General features: G+C 39.9%; 1 pseudogene; it reads left to right on the top strand.

Annotated features, from left to right (window-relative positions):
• The first annotated feature begins 881 nt into the window (after positions 1–881).
• Positions 882–5,396, top strand: LOC107153012 (annotated as a pseudogene).
• The last annotated feature ends 1,153 nt before the right edge of the window (positions 5,397–6,549 follow it).

Below are 6,549 nucleotides of genomic sequence, written 5' to 3'. Positions count from 1 at the left end.
GCCCCCACGCTTCATAGCCACACTCTTACTTCTCATAGCCACACTCTTACTTTGATACTTTTTTTTCATACTGCATGCAGAAAGCATTCTTACCATATAAGCATCACACTGATCTATCCTGGTTTATGATTTTTTAAAATTATCCTATTATGGAGTAGAAACTAAATTCTAGGGAAAGGAAGGGAAAATTTGAACCTGTCTTGCAATATAGATGATAATTTGCTAGAGGTACTCAGAGGATATGGAGAAATGTCTCTCCAAAAGACCAATTTTATCATGTCTAAAAAGTGGTTGCTAATGTATTTCAAAATAGGAGTAACGGGAAAGGAGGCTATCTCCTGGTTTTCTGGCTTCAATTGCAGATTTTTATGAGAATTTCATTTAGTAAAATAGGGAAGAGTAGCCTTGGGGACATGTTTGAGATAAAATTTGGAGTTTGGAGTTCCGTTGAACAATTAGTTTTCTGACAATTTCTGTGAACTCAGAAATTGAATGTACTAGTGAACCCAATCTCGTCAAAGCCCAGGAAGCAAGACCCAATGCTCACAAATTTTAGTAATGAATCCTTATTTTTTTTATGTGGTTCCAACATAGGCTATAAAGGCAACATACTGACAATACTTACACAAGAACAAAATTTACTACAAAATTTGATCTACCATTCAGAAGTTTCTAATAAACCAAATGCATATACCATGGATTCAGATGTTAGAGATTTTTCTTCTTCTGACTGAGATTTCATATCCTGTATACCATATCTGGAGCATGCTAGAAAAGGACAGAATTGCTTGGTCATTCTGAAGACAACTCAAGGGAAAAGGTTTTCATTTGAAACACTCATATAGCAAAGGATCACAGTTATTTGACCATCTGCTCCACCAATGACGCAAGTGCCACAACCTCAAGCATCTGGGCACATTATTGCACTTCTCCATGTCAAGGGAGGATTTGTAGAGGCTGTCATTCTTGAAGACATGTAATAAAAATGTCATGATCTGCGTCCTTCTTAAGCGAGAACAAAGCCTAGGTTGCCATGACACCAAACAATTTAATAAAAAGCAGAAAAATTCAATCAATCAATCAATCAGTCAACCCTTCCATTTCCAGAAAGCTCAAACAACTTATGAGGCATAATGTGACCTATTCTTTTAATACCTTGAAGGCACAACCAGAACTTTTTCAACAACTTTCAGTATGATACAAACAATTGAAGCAAATAACTATTATTCAAATTTCCTATTTAACTGCATATTTGAAACAAAAATATTAATGTTACTGAAATGGGTTGATAAATGTCCTGAAATCCCCATCTCACTTGACACCTCTGGGCAATTTAAGTTACTTTCATATTTCAAGTTCATAACACTAATGGAAATTGTGCCTACAGTAACAGAGATTAACTTCCAGAACATGAGAACCCACTTTCTTATCACTCATTAGCAAGTTACAATATGAGAATGATGACTATAGGAAGTGAGTATGATTAAACTCTTGTTGTGGTGTTTTTATGTTTTTATTGGTACCTTATAGTTATATCGGGGTTCACTTTGATACAACTATTCATACATAGAATAAATTTGTTCCATTACAATCCCCAGTCCTTCCCCTCTCCCTCCCCTCTTACCTCCACCTGTTCCCCTTTCTCTACTGATCTTCCTTCTATTTATTTATAGTTCTTTTTAATTGGTACTTTATACCTAAGCATAAAGGTGAAATTCACCATGGTATATTCGTGTATTGTCATGTAGTTTTGTTTCACTGAGCCAGTCATTGATTTTTTTTGGTATACTTTTATTTATTTATTTATATGTGGTGCTGAGGATTGAACCCAGTAACTTACACGCGCTAGGTGAGTGCTGTACCACTGAGCTACAACTCTAGCCCAAGTCATTGATTCCTATTCTCACAACTTTGGAGCAACAGGATGAATTTGTGAAATGGTTTTTGTGGAGTCAGTAAGTTTGTGGCTGGCATGATGAATCTCTGATGCCATGGCCAGGATCTGTTGGTCTAACTACCTTCTCTATCTAAATCAGTCTTCCTATCTATTACTTTATTACTAGGAAAAGTGATTCGTGGTATTGCAGAGTTAAATATAATACAAGATACACATAAAGCCATAAATAAGTTTTCATGTGCAAAGCATATATAATAATCTTGTACAGGGAGGAAATGACCAACAAATTTTCTTGGACCTTCATAGTAGCAAAAGCAAATACAAGTAATGACAAGAGTCACAACATTCACAAGAGTGTTATCATACAAAGTTTTCATAAGAAACAGTTTTCCTGGTATTAAATCCAAACAGAAATCAGTGCTGTGGGCCTTTATAAAACTGGAAAATGTATTATAGAGAACACTCAAAACCATCTTGTCAGTGAAGCATAATATGTAGCTAGTTCCATGTGACTCTTTTTGATGATACACTTCAATGCAGGCAGATAGCACTATGTCAAAGGGTAATTTCATTAAAGTAATTCTACAAAAAGACAAAATAATGTGGTCTAAATGTGCAACTCTCTGATGATTTGGTTTGATTACTAAAATACCAAATCTGGAGGAGTGAATGTAATATATTTCCTTTAGGTTATTATGTGTGTTATTTTTTTCCTTCACAACTCAGGTTTAGATAAGAGACAGGCAGCAAAAATTAAGAGTATGTTTTCAGATGATAAAATGGGGCAAAGATTTTCCAAGTTGTACAATAAAGAACAACTCCTAAGTTTTAATCCTTGTCTAATTAGCTTTGCAGTAGCTATCATATCATGAAAATTACTCACCTTTACTTAACAATCATTTCTGAATGGATGGCTACATACAGTGTGTTCTCCAAAATATGAGTGTATGGGTTAACAAGGTCTGAAAGTTCAATGATATGAGCCAATGTATTTGTTTTAATTGATTTTAATTTTAGCATGCACAATTCAGTGATTTTAAGTATATTCACAAGGTTGTACAACCACCTACACTATCTAATTTGGGAACACTTTAAATACTCTGCAAACCCACCATAGGCATATTAGCAGTCATTCTCCATTTCCTTATTGCCCAGCCACTAATTTCCTGCCTTAATAGATTTGCCTGTTCTGGGCATTTCTTATAAATGAAATCATACAAAATATGGTATTTTGTGACTGGCATTTTTTTACACAGTAAAATATTTTCAAAGTTCATCAATCTATAGAATGTATCAGTAATATTCTTTTTTATTTACTTTTTATTTTAAATTTATTTATTCTAATTTGTTTATACATGACAGCAGAATGCATTTTAACTCATAGTACACATATAGAGTACAATTTTTCATGTCTTTTGTGTACTTTGTACACAAAGTAGAGTCACACAATTTGGGTCTTCATACATGGACTTAAAAACAGCATACTACAGGATGCAGCCACATCAATGTTTATAGCAGCACAATTCACAATAGCTAAATTGTGGAATCTACCTAGATGCCCTTCAATAGATGAATGGATAAAGTAACATTCTTTTTATGGCTTAATAATATTGCATTGTATGGATATATAAAATTTTGTTGATTCATTCATCAATTGATGTACATTTAGGTATTTTTCACTTCTGGACTATAAAAATTAACACTAGTATACGCTACTATGAACATCTGTTTACACAATTTTGTTTGAACATGTTTTCAATTATTTTAGGTATACACCTAGAAGTGGGATTACTGATACATATGATTACTGCCAAACTATTTTCTAAAGTAAACTCACCATTTAATATTCCTATTAGAAATCTATTTGGGAAGCACAGGAGCACAAGAGCCAATCGGGGGTGGCTGGCGGCGCACGGTGGAGAGATTGAGGTAGAGGGGCGTGCAGTTTTCCCACCATAACAGTTACCGCTGGGCACTGTGGACTGTATCTGGGTGGCAGCCTCGCCAGCCTTGGTGTGCTAGCTGTGGCACCACATGGGAACTCCCCACTCCCCATTGGCCAACGTTTGACATAGGGATGAGCTCATAGCTCGCCCCACAGCAGACGCACCTCTTACACAGTGACTCTGCTCAAGGAGCCCCCAGCCGCCCCCAAGCTGCCCTCTTTCCTACCCTCTCCAAGGAGCTGAGGCCATCCCTGCTGCTCTTTACCTTCGTGGGGCTTCTGCTCAACAAAGCCAAGAATTCAAAGAATGCCCAAGGTTTGGCTGGTCTTCAAAACCAGCTTCCTGGTGCTTCATGAACTGGATTCTGCAGTGCCTGAGCAACACCAGGGAGCTGAGAGATTACTGCCTCTAGTAGCGGGACCTCAACCATACCAGCAATGCACACACAATCCTCATGAAAGCATTTGCAAAACTAATCAAGACAACATGGACCTTCATCCCCCAAATGATATGGTGAGCCCATCTGAGTTCAAAGTCCAGATCCAGAGATATGCACAGCGTTTCAATGGTTAATCAGCAGGATGCTCAGGGGTTCCTCCATTTTCTTCTGGATGGACTCCACAATGAGGTGAACCGAGTAACAGTGAGGTATAAGTCCAACCCCAAGAACCTCCATCATCTCCCTGATGATGAAAAAGGGCAACAGGTGTGGAGGAAATATCTAGAACGAGAAGATATTCGGATTGTGGACATCTTTGTTGGGCAGCTAAAGAGGTGCACTGGCGGTGGTTTCTACTCTAGAGTTTTCGATCCCCTCTGGGACCTCTCACTGCCCAATGCTGAGTGAGGTTTATTGAGGTAACACTAATGGACTGCATGAGGCTCTTCACCAAAGAGGATGTGCTTGATGGTGATCAACAGCCAACATGCTGTTATTACCGAGCCAGGAGATGTATAATATACAAGTTTTCCAAAGATCTTGGTGCTCCACTGGAAGCTGTTCTCAGAATCCAGGATACGAGCCAGCAAGCTTACAATATTTGTGAATTTCCCACTAAGAAACCTGGACTCGAGAGAATTTGCCCCAGAAAATACCCATCACGCTGTTTACAACCTGTGTGCTATGTCCAATCACTCCAGAACCACCATGGGTGGCCATTGTACAGCCTACTACCAAAATCCAGTGACAGGCGAATGACACGATTTCAGTTTCAGTCATGTCCATGTCCTCCAGCCAAGTCCGTACCAGTGACTCTTATTTGCTTTTCTAAGAGTTGGCAGGTCCACCCTCCCGAGTCTGTGAGGGAATCTTCATCCACTTGCAGCTCCCTCCAGCCCCCGCACTTTCTGGGAAGACAGCGCCCTCTGGAGCCTGCTGGGAGTATTTTGCCTGCATCATGGTGCTTTTGAGGAGCTGGCGCCTGTCTCTACCTGGACCTGCTCACCAGTCCAGTGCAGGAAGCACGCATGAGCCAATAGACCTATTAATGGTACTGACTCTAAGGGCACAGGCAAGGGGACGTCTTTTAGGAAAGATGGTTTGGGTGTTCTAAAGCCCAGCTTTTTTTTACCATACAGCAATAAAAGTGTTCAGACTGAAGACCATCTCCTCCGTACCTTTTCACCGCTGGGAGGTTGGGCTGGTCCTTTTGTTTAATTCTTCAAGTACAACTTTCCTAATGCTAGCTCCTTGTGGTACTATGTAGGTATTGGCCAGGCTCAAGCTTACAACAGTAGGCCTGGAATATAAGCAAGTGTTGTTTGGGGTGTTTCATTTTGTTTTGGATGTAATCTAGTTGCCTCCAATAAGTGTGCCTTAAAGCATTTGGGCACCAGAGGGTAACTCCCCCTCCATGAAATATCCCTCAGTACCTTCCCTTTTCCCCACTGCCATGTTCAAACCCACTGGGGGAAATAGGGTCCAGTCCCTTAGCCCCTGGTATGTTGTGCATTGCAGTGAGGCAAAGAAGGAAGTAGATAAAAAGAGATTTCTTTTGATAGTGTATCAAATTCTTTCTGCCCACTCTCTCTTACCTAAGCCTGATCTATTCCCCAGCTGTTTGAAGGATAGCTCTCTGTCCCTAGAGCTTCTCTCACCTTTAATTTATTCTTTTTTAACATCTCTTTCCCTGGCCTTCATGCCATCTGCCCCTTCTCAGAGCCTCCTAAACACAGGCCTTCTGGGCCAATTTCTCAGACATGCCCATGTCACCCCTCAGATCCTCTTGGTGTTGGTCTTTACTCCTTCCCTAGGAACTGGAGCCTGGTTTTCTGGGGAAATCCTGAGTCTGTCATATGATTCTGTCCCATGGTATTGATTTTGTTAGACAAAACTCCATGCTCTCCCAGAGAGTAAAGTTGTTCAGCACTGAAGCATGAAGCACTGTGCAATTTGCATACCCCCACACCTGGGCCTGGCCTGTGCCCTGGGAAGCCTGGACTATACCAGTACTCCTGGTACCAGGCATCAGAGAAAGACACTCTTGAGTTTACGGCCTGACGCCCTTCTCTAGGGAAGACCTGTGAATCTGAGCCCAAGGGATAATAAACACTTGTTTACTATGTAAGCAAGAGTAGAAGCACAGCAGAACCTTATACAAAACAAATAATAGCTTTGAGGAGAAAAAAAAATGTATTTGGATTATAGTTTCTCTACCTAAAAATGCATATCATTGTCCACTTTTAATGATAGCCATTCTGTTAGGT

Source organism: Marmota marmota, unplaced genomic scaffold (genome assembly GCF_001458135.2).
Source record: "Marmota marmota marmota unplaced genomic scaffold, marMar, whole genome shotgun sequence".
Lineage (NCBI taxonomy): Eukaryota > Metazoa > Chordata > Mammalia > Rodentia > Sciuridae > Marmota > Marmota marmota.
The sequence above is the reverse complement of the archived record's forward strand: the minus strand, read 5'-3'. Positions and strand labels throughout refer to the sequence as shown.